Source organism: Cucumis melo, chromosome 1 (assembly GCF_025177605.1).
Source record: "Cucumis melo cultivar AY chromosome 1, USDA_Cmelo_AY_1.0, whole genome shotgun sequence".
NCBI classification, from domain to species: Eukaryota; Viridiplantae; Streptophyta; class Magnoliopsida; order Cucurbitales; family Cucurbitaceae; genus Cucumis; species Cucumis melo.
In genome coordinates this window covers 8,295,170-8,315,581 of record NC_066857.1, presented here as the reverse complement: position 1 = coordinate 8,315,581, position 20,412 = coordinate 8,295,170, and the positions used below count along the sequence as shown (strand labels likewise).

General features: G+C 35.5%; 1 protein-coding gene across 37 annotated transcripts in view; it reads right to left on the bottom strand.

The window, feature by feature from the left end:
- LOC127150751 (uncharacterized) overlaps positions 1-14,956 on the bottom strand; it is a 53,137-nt gene extending 38,181 nt beyond the window's left edge. For 2 of the 37 annotated variants that reach the window (XR_007823311.1, XM_051089352.1), the window contains exons 1-4: positions 8,890-9,407; positions 8,704-8,803; positions 8,408-8,457; positions 7,537-7,603 (exon numbers count right to left, since the gene is read on the bottom strand). The gene's annotated coding sequence lies outside the window, so the exon portion shown is untranslated. Of the gene's footprint in view, positions 1-7,536; positions 7,604-8,320; positions 8,458-8,703; positions 8,804-8,889; positions 9,409-12,969; positions 14,241-14,549; positions 14,684-14,789 lie in introns of those variants that run through there. The other 35 variants (XR_007823343.1, XR_007823383.1, XR_007823367.1 and 32 more) reach the window with 32 other exon arrangements.
- Between the last annotated feature and the right edge of the window lie 5,456 nt (positions 14,957-20,412).

Sequence of the window (20,412 nt, the reverse complement as noted above, 5' to 3'; positions counted from 1 at the left end):
TATTTAATTAAAGATTTTGGAATTCGGTAGAATTTGTTATTAATTAAGACGTGAGAGCCAATTATCCCAAGTTGTTCAAAGATTAGAACTTTCGAGGACGAAAGTTGTTAAAGGAGGGAAATTTTGGAATCAGTTATCTTAATTTTGTTTATCTAGATTTAAATTATTGGGCGTTATTTTGAATCCAATTAATGAGAATTATTTGAGTTATGTGAGAATTGAAATTAATTAAATATTTCTTGAATGAATATTTAATTAATTAAATGAATATTTAATTAATCAAAGGTTTTGGCATGTGGAGTTTGTCGAGTTTTTAGATTAAATGGTAGGTTAAGAGGATTAAGTAAAGTTGTGGACTTTTAGTGTTGTTGAAGTTGAATTTAATTAAATAATTATGGACGTTATTTAATTAAATTGTGTGGTGAAAACTTTGTTGGAGATTTAATAATTATATGTATATGTGGAAATATATATATAATTATTATGTTAAAGGAAAAGATAGTTGTATTTTGGGGAAAGGATATTTAGTAAGGAGAAAAAGTAAAATAATTATATTTTGGAAAAATACAATTATTTGTAAAAGGATAATTACTTTGGAGAAAGATAAATAATAATTAGTTATTGTGGAAGATAATTAATTATTATGTAGAAAGATAAATATTGATTCTGGAGTGAAATTGTTATGGTTGGGTTAAGATAATTCATGTTTGAAGTTATAAGTGATTTATTGGAAAAGATTTGATTGATTAAAAGAATTGAGAATTTAAGTTAATTTGAGATTTTGGAGGGAAAAGTTAGTTTTGTGGAATTGTAATTAATTGAGTATATATATGTGGATATATATATTTAATTAATAATATGGAAAAGTGAAGTTAATTATATGATGGAATATAATTATATTTGTTTAGAAAAGAAGATAATCCATGAGAAGAGAGATGGTTGATTTGATTGGACGAAAAAGATATATATTTATTTAAAAGAGAAAATGATGGTTTAAATAAATATATATGTTCATTGTAGATTTTGGTGAGAGAAAAATAATAATAATAAAGAAGTATTATTATTATTATTAATGGTTATAAATGCCTATGATTAAGGCATTTATTTAGGAAAGATAATGGGAATAAAGATATATGTATATTTTTTTGGTATTATTTATATATATCCTAAAAGGAAAAGGAAAAGGAAATAATAATTATTATTATTATTATTGTTATTATTTGGGTCTATAAATAGCATTAGAATGCTTAAGATGTAAATAAAGGAAAAAGAAAAAGGTTCTTTATCTTTTTCTCTAAGATAACCCTCTATTGTCGTCGCCTCAGTTGAAGTTAAGATTGGTCTCTTTGGAAGCTTGAGGATTTAAAGTGATGAATTTTTCATCAAGGATAAGAGGATTTTCCAACCTCCATCTGAGTAACCTTGGTAAGCCAATAAAATTAAATTAATATTTTATTAATTTAATTTTGGATCTATTTGGGTTTTCTGTAAAAGGTTCAATTGGCTAAACTTTTTAAGATCTAAATCTTGGATTTTTCCCAATCAAGGTTGAATTGGTTTCAACCCTTTTTTTATTAGAAAGTTAATTAATTTGGGAGAATTTTTGGATGTTAGCCAATTACTAATTTCATTAATTAAGATACTAAGTTTTCCTTTTATGATTAGGATCAAGTTAATTGGAGAATTTTACAGTCAACTAGGGAGTACCTTTGTTTGGCTATAATCTCCAGATAAGAGATTCTCCTACTAGACCTTCGAACTGAATTTAAGAGACCGCATGTAATTATGATTATGCATCGATGGTAGCTAAGATGCATAATGTGATGCTATAAATGATGATTGATATTGTGTTTGTGATGATTGATATTGAAATTGATGATGATGACTGATACTATGATTGACGATGATGACTGGTATGTTTATGATGTTTATGATACATGATATATTAATCACATGAATAAGGACGTTATGATGAATACTCATGCCATGTTATGATGTTATGTTATGCTACATGCTATGGATAGAGTGTTCTGTTAACTTTGTCTATTAGAGTCGTACCTGCATGGGTGTCCTTCGGGATCACCACCTATTTAGGACTGTGTGGTCCGACGGGACGCCAGTCTAGCATGGATATAGATATGATTCGAGTGATTCGACGGGGTCCTCGCATCCCGATTGTCTTAGTGTTACCCCCTGGTTCACTACAGACCAGCATGTCCTAGGTGTTCCCTCGGGACACCGAAGACCAGATTTTCGTTCCTACGGGAGCGCATGTTGCACGTGTTCGGGAACGTGCCAGAGATTGGGTACCATTTTCAGGACTCTAATGGGAAGTTAACAGACACCTAGCGGGTCTAGTAGTAGGTCCCTTACTGAGTATATGTTTATACTCACTCTTTCTATGTTTAACATTTCAGGCGAAGGTAAAGGTAGAGGAAAGCTGGCGAGCGACAGAGAAGGATCCGTGACATGCCATATGGGGACTCAGTTTTGCTTCCGCGTTTATGTTTCAGTGTTTTAATATTCCGTTTTTAATGAAAATTTATTCTTCCCTCGTTTCAAAAAGTGTCTCTTGTCCTTGTTTCTTTTTAGTAACGACCTCAGCTTAGTATAAAGAGTTGGGTCGTTACAGTGCAAGTGTTGGAGATGAGCCCATTTTTAAGGCGTTGGTTGAAACACAAAGGAAGAGACAAGAATATGAGGCTTTATACCTTTTGTCTTGTATTGGTATTGATTGGGACGTGATAGAAATAGTGAGTATATACACATAGGGTATGTGCAAAGAAAAAAGTTGTTTTCTCGTGTGTTGGTAAAGAATGGTGTACATTTAAACTATAATTTTTACTGTCGACGTTATTGTTTAAACGTTTGTGCAAAATAAGAAATGAGTAAAGTTACCTTTCGTTGGCATAAATTGAGATTATGAAGTTGGTGAGGCAAAAAGGAAGGGGGAGGACATTAAAACAGTAAAACGAATAAAACAAAAAGAAAAAAAAGAGAGTCCATATTGCAACCTTCGAAATAATGAAGAGTTTGATTTTACATAGATATTGTCACATTTCTTGAAAAAATAAACTGTTGTTGAAGTTAAATTGTTTTGGTAAGGAAAGAGAGACTTCGCGTAGGAAGATTTGAAATTTAGCAAGCAAAGATTTTCTAAATTTTGTGTTACATGCCTTGTGTTTTTTTTCTTTGACATATTGATTCTTATTATTATGACAGTATGCTAAACAAATTTTAAAATTAACAACGAAACATTTGTAAATTCAGTTTTTATTTTAAAAAATGTTGTTATTATCTTGGGTAGCACGTAACCACGTTACTGTACTATATCAAATTTATCTTTATTTTCTATGCTCAAACATTGTAAAATAAACTGAGTGTGAAATGCTGTTACATCCATCCTATATGAAACCTATTGAAAGTATATGGACGCTCCCGGAACAAAAGATCTCGAAACTTGCCAGTCCTTCCCTTCTTAAATTTTAGGAAATGTCTACAATTGGTTCATTCTTTCATAAACTGCTACGTTGAGAAACCCGGCCCTTTTGAAATATTTAATCCCACAACTAGTATGTTTAGTTCATACACTCTAGTTTGGATCAATGCGGTCTCCTATTTTATGACATTCGTCACCTTTTTCATTAAAACATATATATAAAGTAACAGTTTTGTCTGACATTAAGGTAGCGATTTTTGAACAACTTTATATTGTCCAGACGTCGAAAATTTTCACATTTTTCAAGAAACTTCTCTAGTTACATGTTTATCGATCAAAGTACAAGAGGCAGCGAACCGCCCTTCATGATTGTTGTATAACGAAATTCGACTTTGGTATATCCTCAAATATTTAAATCTACGTGGGTTCAATCGTTACATGTATTAACCCTCGAGTTTTGCAACACAGGTTTAATCGTACCAACAGTTGTAACGATCAATATATGAAGAAATTTGAGTTTGGTATCCTTTCGTATTTAAATCTACATCGATTCAATTGTTCGAAATGTTGACCCTCGAGGTTTTCAGTTGACGATAAAGAAGAATTACCAAAACACCTCGTTCTTTTCTCGGGAGTGGTCGAACATGGGTGCTCAAATGTAGAGGATGAAGTTCATCTATAGACCAAAATTAATGATTCAATTATGTGATGATTTAATTTCTTCGGGGTCTTCAATCATGTGAATGGCACGATGAAAACAACGAATTATAGAATAGATATTGCCTACTTTTGAACACAAAAGAGGGAGAGTGCGAGCGAAAGGGCGAACTTATATACTTGTCTTTTTTTTATATCATTTCATTATAGTCGACTGAGATGGAATTTAAACACTTGGAAACAACTGCATGAAAAAGATATAATGTCAAAATATTTCATTACGCAATGCTTGGCTCCTTATCTCCGTAGTTATAGCATATATCTTTGCCAGGGTTTGTCGGGTCTTGCAAGCACATGCTATATTCATGAATGATCCATCTGCATGTGGTGCATTTCCCTGCATCCCTTTTGTCGTCAAAGATATTGAACCAGTAGATTTGGTGTTGTCCAGTCCATGTGAAGCTGCAGAAAAACAATGTCGTCCCCACGAGGTTGGGTCTGAACTTGAACGAGTAGCCTTGTCCAAGCGGAAGGACATGGACTCCTAGGTCATCGTTCATGGATTTGCAGTGAACGGTGACAGGAATGCCATATTCAATTTGGTTGACGATTACAACTGTAGTTACTGGTTGGATGAAGATCGATCCTTGAATTGCACGTAAGTTACATAAAAAGAAAATTAGCAAAGATAGTGCAAGTGTTGGAGATGAGCCCATTTTTAAGGCGTTGGTTGAAACACAAAGGAAGAGACAAGAATATGAGGCTTTATACCTTTTGTCTTGTATTGGTATTGATTGGGACGTGATAGAAATAGTGAATATATACACATAGGGTATGTGCAAAGAAAAAAGTTGTTTTCTCGTGTGTTGGTAAAGAATGGTGTATATTTAAACTATAATTTTTACTGTCGACGTTATTGTTTAAACATTTGTGCAAAATAAGAAATGAGTAAAGTTACCTTTCGTTGGCATAAATTGAGACTATTAAGTTGGTGAGGCAAAAAGGAAGGGGGAGGACATTAAAACAGTAAAACGAATAAAACAAAAAGAAAAAAAAGAGAGCCCATATTGCAACCTTCGAAATAATGAAGAGTTTAACTTTACGTAGATATTGTCACATTTCTTGAAAAAATAAACTGTTGTTGAAGTTAAATTGTTTGTGGTAAGGAAAGAGAGACTTCGCATAGGAAGATTTGAAATTTAGCAAGCAAAGATTTTCTATATTTTGTGTTACATGTCTTGTGTTTTTTTTCTTTGACATATTGATTCTTATTATTATGACTGTATGCTAAACAAATTTTAAAATTAACAACGAAACATTTGTAAATTCAGTTTTTATTGTAAAAAATGTTGTTATTATCTTGGGTAGCACGTAACCACGTTACTGTACTATATCAAATTTATCTTTATTTTCTATGCTCAAACATTGTAAAATAAACTGAGTGTGAAATGCTGTTACATCCATCCTATATGAAACCTATTGAAAGTATATGGACGCTCCCGGAACAAAAGATCTCGAAACTTGCCAGTCCTTCCCTTCTTAAATTTTAGGAAATGTCTACAATTGGTTCATTCTTTCATAAACTGCTACGTTGAGAAACCTGGCCCTTTTGAAATATTTAATCCCACAGCTAGTATGTTTAGTTCATACACTCTAGTTTGGATCAATGCGGTCTCCTATTTTATGACATTCGTCACCTTTTTCATTAAAACATATATATAAAGTAACAGTTTTGTCTGACATTAAGGTAGCGATTTTTGAACAACTTTATATTGTCCAGACGTCGAAAATTTTCACATTTTTCAAGAAACTTCTCTAGTTACATGTTTATCGATCAAAGTACAAGAGGCAGCGAACCGCCCTTCATGATTGTTGTATAACGAAATTCGACTTTGGTATATCCTCAAATATTTAAATCTACGTGGGTTCAATCGTTACATGTATTAACCCTCGAGTTTTGCAACACAGGTTTAATCGTACCAACAGTTGTAACGATCAATATATGAAGAAATTTGAGTTTGGTATCCTTTCGTATTTAAATCTACATCGATTCAATTGTTCGAAATGTTGACCCTCGAGGTTTTCAGTTGACGATAAAGAAGAATTACCAAAACACCTCGTTCTTTTCTCGGGAGTGGTCGAACATGGGTGCTCAAATGTAGAGGATGAAGTTCATCTATAGACCAAAATTAATGATTCAATTATGTGATGATTTAATTTCTTCGGGGTCTTCAATCATGTGAATGGCACGATGAAAACAACGAATTATAGAATAGATATTGCCTACTTTTGAACACAAAAGAGGGAGAGTGCGAGCGAAAGGGCGAACTTATATACTTGTCTTTTTTTTATATCATTTCATTATAGTCGACTGAGATGGAATTTAAACACTTGGAAACAACTGCATGAAAAAGATATAATGTCAAAATATTTCATTACGCAATGCTTGGCTCCTTATCTCCGTAGTTATAACATATATCTTTCCCAGGGTTTGTCGGGTCTTGCAAGCACATGCTATATTCATGAATGATCCATCTGCATGTGGTGCATTTCCCTGCATCCCTTTTGTCGTCAAAGATATTGAACCAGTAGATTTGGTGTTGTCCAGTCCATGTGAAGCTGCAGAAAAACAATGTCGTCCCCACGAGGTTGGGTCTGAACTTGAACGAGTAGCCTTGTCCAAGCGGAAGGACATGGACTCCTAGGTCATCGTTCTTGGATTTGCAGTGAACGGTGACAGGAATGCCATATTCAATTTGGTTGACGATTACAATTGTAGTTACTGGTTGGATGAAGATCGATCCTTGAATTGCACGTAAGTTACATAAAAAGAAAATTAGCAAAGATAGTGCAAGTGTTGGAGATGAGCCCATTTTTAAGGCGTTGGTTGAAACACAAAGGAAGAGACAAGAATATGAGGCTTTATACCTTTTGTCTTGTATTGGTATTGATTGGGACGTGATAGAAATAGTGAATATATACACATAGGGTATGTGCAAAGAAAAAAGTTGTTTTCTCGTGTGTTGGTAAAGAATGGTGTATATTTAATGTCACACCCCCTCCCGGACTACCTGCTACCTTAGACCGAAAGATGGCGTGAAGCCGACAAACAACGCTTTTCTGTACCTGTATCTGTAGACTCTGCTTAAAACTTTCATGTGATAAACTTGCCAATCTAGTATATAAACTATTTTACATGCCACAAAACACAGCAGATCCTAGGCTAGTGAAACACAGCTAGTCAAACACATACATGAAGTGTACCTCAAAATTTACCGATTTCACGAGTAAACCTAAAGACACTTTAATCAAAATATAACCAACAAAACTTACACAACGACAGCTCCTAAAGCTTATACAAACTGTGGAGTATCTATAACATACAAGGGTGTATATACATCACAACACAACAGATTCTATGCCCAACTCAAAACACGTACTGGCAATCGATAATGAAGCTTCCGCAGACTAAGGCAGTCTATCAGGCACCGGGAACTCGATCTCTACCTGGAAAATGGGTAAAACATTTTTGAAAGGGTGAGCTATGAAGCTCAGTGAGTGACTCAGTTTAAAACTATGAATTTAAAGATAAGAGAACGTGAAAACTTTACAGATATAAATCTGTTTATACAAGTCGTAAATGTAAATGTGTAGTAGTAAGAATAGCTTCCTTAAATACTCAGCATGTTCATCATTGAAATCTAGCAAGGCATATCAAGTATATCGAAGCATTTTAACTAACATGACGAATCTACGTTGTGTAGGGTACACCTAGTACAACAACGTTTACAAGCACTACGATGTAGTGGGGCCCGCCCAGCACTCCCATCGTCTTTGTCGTAGTGGGGCCCGCCCAGCACTCACGACAACATCGTTGTTACGGAGTACACTCAACGTCAACAACGAAATCTAACCAGTGTGCACACGGTAATCTCTAGCCTCAGGCTCAAGATCTCAGTCATGTAGTTAATGAAAATTTCATAAATCATCATAAAATATTAAAACATGCCTGCTTATAAATTTTACACAAAGCTCGAACTTTACTCAGCTCTTTCGTGGAAAATTGTAGTTCTTAAAACAAAACTTCATACTAATTCATGCTTTGCTTAAAATATTGTGGTTTAAATACTTTCCAAACATTTAATATCTACGTGCTAGCATAAATTTCTTTAAGAAATCTAGTCTCCAAATGTATACTTGAAAATAGTCATGAAATTCAAATACCTTTCATGGCTTCGTAAATAAACATTTATCGCATTCAATCATAATAACAGTTATGGAAAATATTTCAAAGTTGGTTTTGTCACTCACAGTCTTGGGCTAGATCCTTGGTCTATAAGCTCGGTTTAATTCTTCACGGCCTGCCAACAACCCAACCGAGTATTAAAACCCTAAACATTCTGGTTTCCTAAAGATATACATAACATGTCGCACCAAAGATGACGCTCACGAAAACAAAGCTTAAGAAATAAAATCCTATTTCAACAATTCTCTAAAATTTCCAGATTTCTAACATAAATTTCAAAGGACTATAACTTTCTCAATACTTAACCAAAATGAGTGTTCTTTATATCAAAATCTTCATTTTGAGATCCTCTAAAACTTACCTGAAGACATATAAATCTGATTCCCCGTGCATAAACACATATAACCCTCAAAACAGAACCACTTCCAGAATTGCGCGCACACGACCTCTTTAACTTGTTCCTACCATTTAACCAATTTTTAGACGTTTTTGGTTTACAATTTCTTCATGAAAGTTGTAGTAAATTGAATAAGCGTTCCAACCATACCAAATAGAGATTCTAACTCCACCGATACACTCTGAAATACAAGAAAAACCAGAGACCTCCTGATTTCGAGTGAAAACCAACTGCCCTGTTTTCTTCATCAAAAAGCACCAAATGAATATCCGAATTTGCTCCAACGTTCTTCATAAAGTTTGTTTAAAAATGAGTTAACTTTCAGTAAATGTAAATCTCACCTCTTAATTCCTTTTGAAGAGTTCAAACCGAATTAAAAACCAGTGATGTGCAGAATGAACTAAAATTCAGCCATTGATACACTTTGCTTGAGTTCTCCTCCTCTTCTTCAACCTAAAAATTCTAGTAAAATTTCTCTTCTTCTTCCAAACTCTCTCTTAGAAGTTCTCTGCAAATTGAAGAAGGAAAAAGAAAAAAAAATAAAGGGAACTTGGATGTCTTGAAACTCTTGGCGGTGAAGGGAAGAGAAGAAGAAGAAGAAAAGAGAAAATGAAATTTTCTTCTCCTTTTCTTCTTTTTGTCCTTTCTTTTCTTTCTTTTCTTTAATTAATTTAATAAAAATATTTAATATATAAATATATATATATTTATATTTACACTTAATTTCCATTTTCTTTTTCTTTTTTTTTCCACATTTAAAGAAATTAAATCAAGAAAATATCGGGTTTACAACTTACCCTTCCCTTTAGAAAATTTTGTCCTCGAAATTTAGAATGTCCTTAACTGAAAAGTATCTTATATCTCTTCTTCATCTGATATTCTGGTTCCCAAGTTGCCTCCTCCGCTCCATGATGTCTCCACAAAACCTTTATGAGTGGAATCGTTTTGTTTCTCAAAACTTGTTCCTTTCTGTCGAGAATCTGAAATGGTTCTTCAACATAACTCAAATCTTCTTTTAATTCAACGGGTTGCTCTTGCAACACATGTGATGGATCTGGTATATATTTTCTTAACATGGATACATGGAAAACATCATGTATTCGTGCAAGTTCTATTGGCAACTCAAGTCTATACGCTGCTGGTCCCACTCGTTCCGTTATCTGATATGGCCCAATATATCTAGGACTTAACTTACCTTTTCTTCCGAAACGAATAACACCTCGCCATGGAGATAATTTCAAGAAAACTTGATCTCCAACTTGGAATTCTAGGTTTCTTCGTCGCTTATCCGCATAACTTTTCTGTCGATCTTGGGCTTTCCTCAGATTTTCTCTGATCAACTTAATATTGTTTGTCGTAATCTGAACCAACTCAGGACCTACTAACTTCCGCTCTCCCACTTCATTCCAGCACACAGGAGTTCTGCATGGTCTCCCGTATAAGGCTTCATATGGTGCCATACCGATACTAGACTGATAGTTATTATTATAAGCAAACTCCATAAGTGGCAAGTGGGTATCCCAACTTCCTTTAAGTTGTAGGACACATGCTCTCAACATGTCCTCTAAAGTTTGGATGGTCCTCTCGGACTGACCATCTGTTTGGGGATGAAATGATGTACTAAACTTTAGCCCTGTTCCCATTGCTTTCTGTAAACTAGGCCAAAATTTAGAAGTAAACCTCGGATCCCTATCTGAAACTATGGACATTGGTACTCCATACTGACTAACAATTTTATCAACATATAATCTCGCTAGCTGCTCTAACGTAGATGTCATTTTAATCGGTATAAATCGTGTCGTCTTGGTGAGTCTGTCTACTATTACCCATATACCATCATGTCCACTAGATGTACGAGGTAATCCAAATAGAAAATCCATAGTAATATGCTCCCATTTCCACTCTGGCACTGGCAAAGGATTAAGAAATCCTCCTGGCCTCTGTCTTACTGGTTTAACCTGTTGACAAATCAAACATCTATCAACATATTCAGCTATCTCTTGCTTCATTCCAGACCACCAATAAGTCTTCTTTAAAGTTCTGTACATCTTGGTGCTACCTGGATGCATAGCGTAAGCTAAACTGTGAGCTTCTTCTAGAATAGCATTCTTAAGCTCACTGATATCCGGAACACATAATCTTCCCTGTTTAACAATGGCTCCATCTGTTCTCAGCTCAAACTCCACCTCTAAGCCTTTCTTGGATTTCTCAAACTTCTTCTGTAAATTACTGTCTTCTGACTGTCTTCTTACAATCTCAGTTACTAGAGAAGACCGAACCTGAGACCGAACCTGAAATTGAGCTAAGAGACTTCCTGAATCCTCTGTAGTTACTACTGCCTTGGAACCTCTTAACTCATTCAACAAAGCTACTCGAATACTACACAAGGCACTCTTCGGAAGTCTTGACTTCCTACTTAATGCATCTGCTACTACGTTGGCCTTACCTGGATGATACTCTATAGTACAATCATAATCTTTAATCAGTTCTTGCTATCGCCTTTGTCTCAGATTTAGCTCTTTTTGATCAAAAATATACTTCAGACTTTTATGATCTGTGAAAATATGGCACTTTTCCCCGAACAAATAGTGTCTCCAGATTTTTAGTGCTAAAACAACTGCTGCTAGCTCAAGATCATGGGTAGGGTAATTACACTCATGCTCCTTCAACTGCCTTGAAGCATAAGCTATTACATTCCCATCTTGCATAAGCACACAACCTAATCCTAGCCTAGAAGCATCACAATAAATAATATAGTCCTTCCCTGTTACAGGAAGTGCCAAAATAGGTGCTGTAACTAGTCTTTTCTTTAATTCCTGAAAACTTTGCTCGCATTTATCTGACCACTCAAACTTAACATTCTTCCTTGTCAAAGCGGTCAAAGGCAATGCCAATCGAGAGAAATCCTCAATAAAACGCCTATAGTATCCTGCCAAACCCAGGAAACTACGTACTTCTGTCGCACTAATTGGTCTTTCCCAATTGACAACCGCTTCTACTTTTTATGGATCGACACTAACTCCTTTTGCTGAAACTACATGCCCCAAAAATACTACTTGTTCCAACCAGAACTCACATTTGCTGAACTTAGCGTATAACTGTTTTTCACGTAGAGTCTGTAAAACAATCCTCAGATGTTCCTCATGAGATTCTCTGTCAACTGAGTAAACTAATATATCATCAATGAACACAATCACAAACTGATCTAAATACCGATGGAAGATCATGTTCATGAGATCCATGAAAACCGCTGGCGCATTCGTTAAACCGAATGGCATAACTCGAAACTCATAATGCCCATACCTCGTTCTAAATCTGTCTTAGCAATATCTGATTCTCTAACCTTCAACTGGTGGTATCCTGACCTTAAGTCAATCTTAGAGAACAACGCTGCTCCCCTTAGTTGATCAAATAAGTCATCGATGCGTGGTAAAGGATACTTGTTACGTACTGTAACCTTGTTTAACTGTCTATAGTCAATACATAATTTGAGGGTACCATCTTTCTTTTTCACAAAAAGCACTGGTGCTCCCTACGGCGAAACACTAGTCCTGATGGATCCCTTGTCAACTAGTTCTTGTAACTGCATCTTCAATTCTTTTAGCTCGCTTGGAGCCATTCTATACGGGGCCTGTGAAATAGGTGCTGTTCCTGGTAATAATTCAATAGTGAACTCAATCTCTCTATCAGGTGGCAAACCTGACAGATCATCTGGAAATACATCAAGAAACTCTTTCACCACAGGAACATCTTCTGGCTTTAGTTTTTCTCTCTGCACTACTACGATGTGTGCAAGAAACGCTGTGCAACCCTTCCTCAGTAATTTCTCAGCTTTCAAAACTGAGATTAAACTTCTAGAAACGACCTTCCTCATACCTCTAAAAACCACTTCAGCAATGCCTGGTTTTCTGAAAACCACTTCCTTCCTATGGCAATCCATAGATGCATAGTGAGCAAATAAGAAATCCATTCCCAAAATTACATCTAACCTCTGCAACTCTAGTGGTAGCAAGTCCACTAGCAAACTGATACCTTATACTAAAACTTCACAATTACGTAACACCTCATTAACAAGTAAAACATCACCAACTGGAGTGTATATAGCTAACCCCTCAGATAAAGGCTCTAGCATCCTATTCAACTTAGTCAGAAATATACTAGAAACAAAGGAATGCGTAGCACCTGGATCAAATAAAACATCTGCAGGTACATTACAAATAAGAATCGTACCAGTAATAACGTTTGGTGCGTCCTCCGCTTCTTGTTGATTCATAACATAGACTTTTCCCTGTTGCCTCGGTCTTCCAACAACTCCCTTTTGCCTTGCACCACTGGTGCCCTCTGTTGGAACCACTGAAACTCTCGATTCCTCAACTGTCTCGGACCCAACTCCCTGATCTCTCTGAACTATCATGTTCAACTGCGGACAATCTTTCTTGAAATGTCCTGGCTGTCCGCACTGGTAACATACACCGGCACCTACCAAACACTGACCCCGATGGTTCCTGCCACAACTCGTGCATGGTGTTCGCCTGACGATACTAGCAATAGACTCCTGACCTTGTTGCGATCTTACTGTTGGTCTAATGGGTTGACTAGGTATTCTATGGCTCTGTCTCTGAAAAACACTACCATAACTCACGTTCCTCGATGCTTGGCCTCTAGAGCGATTCTTATAATCTTTACGGCTTGAAATATTTATCCCAGGCGTGAACCTCCGCTGCTCACGGCCTCTAAATCCACTAGCTGTTGAAGTCCCACGACTAAGCTCCACTGCCGATTTCTCTTCTGTTATACTCTGCTCCACACGAAGGGCAGTCTCCACTAACTGAGAGAAATTCGTCCACTTAGGAATGGCTGTAACTGGGGTACGTATTTCAAAACGCAACCCTCTTTCAAACCTTCGACACCTGTCACTCTCAGAAGCTACAATAACGTCAGCATACCGTGAAAGCTCGGTATACTTCCTCTCATACTTAGCCACTGAAAGTGATCCTTGTTTCAACCCCAGAAATTCATCCCTCTTGGCTTCGCAGTATGTGCTGGGATAATACTTATCTTCGAATATGCCTCTAAAAGTCTGCCAGTCTAAAACACGTGCATCACTGCGTCTTGCTAATATAGATTTCCACCATCCTTCAGCCTCTTTTTGCAACAAAAATGTGGCCAATCTAACCTTTCGCTCCTCAGGACAATTCATCACATCAAAACACTTTTCAAGCATATTCAACCAGTTCTCTGTATCAGCTGGATCTGTGGAACCTTCAAACACTGTAGCCCTAACTTCTTCAGCCGTTCAATTCCATATGCCTTTTCTGGATCACTAGGCTCTGCTCTATCTGGACTTCCTATTTCCTGTGTTGTTCTCGCAAACTGCTTGTTTCCTGCACCACCTCGAACTCCTAGGGTACTAGATTCCCCTACAGATGGACCTTGGGTAGGACCTTGCATCCCGTCCTGATTCTGCCGACGTCGTCTACCAGTACGTGGTGGCATGACTCCTATAATATGTCAATACATTAGACATACTATAAATACTTAACTCAAATGCATGATACTAAATGTCTACTCACATATTAATAATAATTGGACTCACTTCTACCCTTACCTAGACCATACTCCACTAGTTCCCTTTAAGCTAACTTGACTTTCAATTATTTACTTTCCAGTTTCTTCTTAGAGCTAACCACTCTACCATAATTCCCATGGAGCAAACTGCTCTGATACCAAGTTGTCACACCCCCTCCCAGACTACCTGCTACCTTAGACCGAAAGATGGCGTGAAGCCGACAAACAACGCTTTTCTGTACCTGTATTTCATGAAAGTAGTAGTAAATTGAATAAGCTTTCCAACCATACCAAATAGAGATTCTAACTCCACCGATACACTCTGAAATACAAGAAAAACCAGAGACCTCCTGATTTGGAGTGAAAACAAACTGCCCTGTTTTCTTCATCAAAAAGCACCAAATGAATATCCGAATTTTCTCCAACGTTCTTCATAAAGTTTGTTAAAAAATGAGTTAACTTTCAGTAAATGTAAATCTCACCTCTTAATTCCTTTTGAAGAGTTCAAACCGAATTAAAAACCAGTGATGTGCAGAATGAACTAAAATTCAGCCATTGATACACTTTGCTTGAGTTCTCCTCCTCTTCTTCAACCTAAAAATTCTAGTAAAATTTCTCTTCTTCTTCCAAACTCTCTCTTAGAAGTTCTTTGCAAATTGAAGAAGGAAAAAGAAAAAAAAATAAAGGGAACTTGGATGTCTTGAAACTCTTGGCGGTGCAGGGAAGAGAAGAAGAAGAAGAAAAGAGAAAATGAAATTTTCTTCTCCTTTTCTTCTTTTTGTCCTTTCTTTTCTTTCTTTTCTTTAATTAATTTAATAAAACTATTTAATATATAAATATATATATTTATATTTACACTTAATTTCCATTTTCTTTTTCTTTTTTTTTCCACATTTAAAGAAATTAAATCAAGAAAATATCGGGTTTACATTTAAACTATAATTTTTACTGTCGACGTTATTGTTTAAACGTTTGTGCAAAATAAGAAATGAGTAAAGTTACCTTTCGTTGGCATAAATTGAGACTATTAAGTTGGTGAGGCAAAAAGGAAGGGGGAGGACATTAAAACAGTAAAACGAATAAAACAAAAAGAAAAAAAAGAGAGTCCATATTGCAACCTTCGAAATAATGAAGAGTTTGATTTTACGTAGATATTGTCACATTTCTTGAAAAAATAAACTGTTGTTGAAGTTAAATTGTTTGTGGTAAGGAAAGAGAGACTTCGCGTAGGAAGATTTGAAATTTAGCAAGCAAAGATTTTCTATATTTTGTGTTACATGTCTTGTGTTTTTTTTCTTTGACATATTGATTCTTATTATTATGACAGTATGCTAAACAAATTTTAAAATTAACAACGAAACATTTGTTAATTCAGTTTTTATTGTAAAAAATGTTGTTATTATCTTGGGTAGCACGTAACCACGTTACTGTACTATATCAAATTTATCTTTATTTTCTATGCTCAAACATTGTAAAATAAATTGAGTGTGAAATGTTGTTACACCCATCCTATATGAAACCTATTGAAATTCTATGGACGCTCCCGGAACAAAAGATCTCGAAAGTTGCCAGTCCTTCCCTTCTTAAATTTTAGGAAATGTCTACAATTGGTTCATTCTTTCATAAACTGCTACGTTGAGAAACCCGACCCTTTTGAAATATTTAATCCCACAGCTAGTATGTTTAGTTCATACACTCTAGTTTGGATCAATGCGGTCTCCTATTTTATGACATTCGTCACCTTTTTCATTAAAACATATATATAAAGTAACAGTTTTGTCTGACATTAAGGTAGCGATTTTTGAACAACTTTATATTGTCCAGACGTCGAAAATTTTAACATTTTTCAAGAAACTTCTCTAGTTACATGTTTATCGATCAAAGTACAAGAGGCAGCGAACCGCCCTTCAGGATTGTTGTATAACGAAATTCGAGTTTGGTATATCCTCAAATATTTAAATCTACGTGGGTTCAATCGTTACATGTATTGACCCTCGAGTTTTGCAACACAGGTTTAATCGTACCAACAGTTGTAACGATCAATATATGAAGAAATTTGAGTTTGGTATCCTTTCGTATTTAAATCTACATCGATTCAATTGTTCGAAATGTTGACCCTCAAGGTTTTCAGTTGACGATAAAGAAGAATTACCAAAACACCTCGTTCTTTTCTCGGGAGTGGTCGAACATGGGTGCTCAAATGTAGAGGATGAAGTTCATCTATAGACCAAAATTAATGATTCAATTATGTGATGATTTAATTTCTTCGGGGTCTTCAATAATGTGAATGGCACGATGAAAACAACGAATTATAGAATAGATATTGCCTACTTTTGAACACAAAAGAGGGAGAGTGCGAGCGAAAGGGCGAACTTATATACTTGTCTTTTTTTTATATCATTTCATTATAGTTGACTGAGATGGAATTTAAACACTTGGAAACAACTGCATGAAAAAGATATAATGTCAAAATATTTCATTACACAATGCTTGGCTCCTTATCTCTGTAGTTATAGCATATATCTTTGCCAGGGTTTGTCGGGTCTTGCAAGCACATGCTATATTCATGAATGATCCATCTGCATGTGGTGCATTTCCCTGCATCCCTTTTGTCGTCAAAGATATTGAACCAGTAGATTTGGTGTTGTCCAGTCCATGTGAAGCTGCAGAAAAACAATGTCGTCCCCACGAGGTTGGGTCTGAACTTGAACGAGTAGCCTTGTCCAAGCGGAAGGACATGGACTCCTAGGTCATCGTTCTTGGATTTGCAGTGAACGGTGACAGGAATGCCATATTCAATTTGGTTGACGATTACAACTGTAGTTACTGGTTGGATGAAGATCGATCCTTGAATTGCACGTAAGTTACATAAAAAGAAAATTAGCAAAGATAGTGCAAGTGTTGGAGATGAGCCCATTTTTAAGGCGTTGGTTGAAACACAAAGGAAGAGACAAGAATATGAGGCTTTATACCTTTTGTCTTGTATTGGTATTGATTGGGACGTGATAGAAATAGTGAATATAAACACATAGGGTATGTGCAAAGAAAAAAGTTGTTTTCTCGTGTGTTGGTAAAGAATGGTGTATATTTAAACTATAATTTTTACTGTCGACGTTATTGTTTAAACGTTTGTGCAAAATAAGAAATGAGTAAAGTTACCTTTCGTTGGCATAAATTGAGACTATTAAGTTGGTGAGGCAAAAAGGAAGAGGGAGGACATTAAAACAGTAAAACGAATAAAACAAAAAGAAAAAAAAAGAGAGTCCATATTGCAACCTTCGAAATAATGAAGAGTTTAATTTTACGTAGATATTGTCACATTTCTTGAAAAAATAAACCGTTGTTGAAGTTAAATTGTTTGTGGTAAGGAAAGAGAGACTTCGCGTAGGAAGATTTGAAATTTAGCAAGCAAAGATTTTCTATATTTTGTGTTACATGTCTTGTGTTTTTTTTCTTTGACATATTGATTCTTATTATTATGACAGTATGCTAAACAAATTTTAAAATTAACAACGAAACATTTGTAAATTCAGTTTTTATTGTAAAAAAATGTTGTTATTACCTTGGGTAGCACGTAACCACGTTACTATACTATATCAAATTTATCTTTATTTTCTATGCTCAAACATTGTAAAATAAATTGAGTGTGAAATGCTGTTACACCCATCCTATATGAAACCTATTGAAATTCTATGGACGCTCCCGGAACAAAAGATCTCGAAACTTGCCAGTCCTTCCCTTCTTAAATTTTAGGAAATGTCTACAATTGGTTCATTCTTTCAAAAACTGCTACGTTGAGAATCCCGACCCTTTTGAAATATTTAATCCCACAGCTAGTATGTTTAGTTCATACACTCTAGTTTGGATCAATGCGGTCTCCTATTTTATGACATTCGTCACCTTTTTCATTAAAACATATATATAAAGTAACAGTTTTGTCTGACATTAAGGTAGCGATTTTTGAACAACTTTATATTGTCCAGACGTCGAAAATTTTCACATTTTTCAAGAAACTTCTCTAGTTACATGTTTATCGATCAAAGTACAAGAGGCAGCGAACCGCCCTTCATGATTGTTGTATAACGAAATTCGAGTTTGGTATATCCTCAAATATTTAAATCTACGTGGGTTCAATCGTTACATGTATTAACCCTCGAGTTTTGCAAAAATTAATGATTCAATTATGTGATGATTTAATTTCTTCGGGGTCTTCAATCATGTGAATGGAACGATGAAAACAACGAATTATAAAATAGATATTGCCTACTTTTGAACACAAAAGAGGGAGAGTGCGAGCGAAAGGGCGAACTTATATACTTGTCTTTTTTTTATATCATTTCATTATAGTTGACTGAGATGGAATTTAAACACTTGGAAACAACTGCATGAAAAAGATATAATGTCAAAATATTTCATTACACAATGCTTGGCTCCTTATCTCCGTAGTTATAGCATATATCTTTGCCATGGTTTGTCGGGTCTTGCAAGCACATGCTATATTCATGAATGATCCATCTGCATGTGGTGCATTTCCCTGCATCCCTTTTGTCGTCAAAGATATTGAACCAGTAGATTTGGTGTTTTCCAGTCCATGTGAAGCTGCAGAAAAACAATGTCGTCCCCACGAGGTTGGGTCTGAACTTGAACGAGTAGCCTTGTCCAAGCGGAAGGACATGGACTCCTAGGTCATCGTTCTTGGATTTGCAGTGAACGGTGACAGGAATGCCATATTCAATTTGGTTGACGATTACAACTGTAGTTACTGGTTGGATGAAGATCGATCCTTGAATTGCACGTAAGTTACATAATTTATTCCGTTTTTAATGAAAATTTATTCTTCCCTCGTTTCAAAAAGTGTCTCTTGTCATTGTTTCTTTTTAGTAACGACCTCAGCTTAGTATAAAGAGTTGGGTCGTTACAGTTGGTATCAGAGCGTCAGCTTTTAGGTTCTGTAGACTAACTTACGATGTGAGTCTCTGATTTTGTCTCTATATATGGCTATTACGGTCCTTCGTCACTCGCCAGGTATGTATTTTATGATACATGATTATGAATATGCACGTGACCTTACCTGTATTAAACTAGAACTGCATGAATGTTATGATTTAATGGTGATGGCTTTGGTGGTAAAGTTTTAAGAAAAATGTTGGCACGTAAAGATGCTCAAAGGGGTGATTGAGTAGGCAAAAGAGTTGGACGTGTTCAGTGTGATGAACTGTTTTGTGACTGGATATCTAAGAAATAAGTTATGTTGGTGGTTTTAAAGGGAACTAAAGGCATGGTTAAGTTCAAGTATATCAAGCACATTTGATTGTGTTTAGAATTGAGTTGCTGGAGAAGGAACAAAGCAAACTTTAGTGCATAGTTATTTTGGTGAGACTTCAAGAAACTGTTTTTGAGTTTACCATGAAGGATAAGTTATAGCTAGTTTAAAGTACAAGTGATGAAATAACGAACTTCTTTAGAATAAACTAGCTAAGTTGATGTCATTAAAGAAAGCCAATAGTTGGACAAAAGTTTGAACTTTATCAAACAAGAAAAGAGAAATTAGTGAGTTCTAAAGATTGCTAAATGGTGCAGAATACCTTATTAAGGTTGGAAGTTCGAAGTTGGAAAATAGAACGTAGTTTTTGAAGGTTTATGAATTAAGTTTTACTTGGATAAGTGTAAAGAGAAGAAAAGTATTTGAAAAAGTAATATTTTGTCAAGTGAGGTAGAGCATTGCGCAACATGAGTGTTGCACTTAAGAAAATTTTATGGCAGAGTTACCAAGTTGAGAAGGCTACTTAGGAACAAGAGTATGACAAGGGAGCTCGATACTCGAAATTGTTCGAGGACTAAAACTTTCGAGGACGAAAGTTTCTTAGCGAGGGAAGATTGTAACACACAATAAATTTAAGGAACTTATTATGGGTATTACATTAAGTGGACTTCAAAGTTAAGGAATATATTCGGTTGTTTTGTGTTGGATTAATTAAATATATATACATGGGTGTGTATATTTAATTAAAGATTTTGGAATTCGGTAGAATTTGTTATTAATTAAGACGTGAGAGCCAATTATCCCAAGTTGTTCAAAGATTAGAACTTTCGAGGACGAAAGTT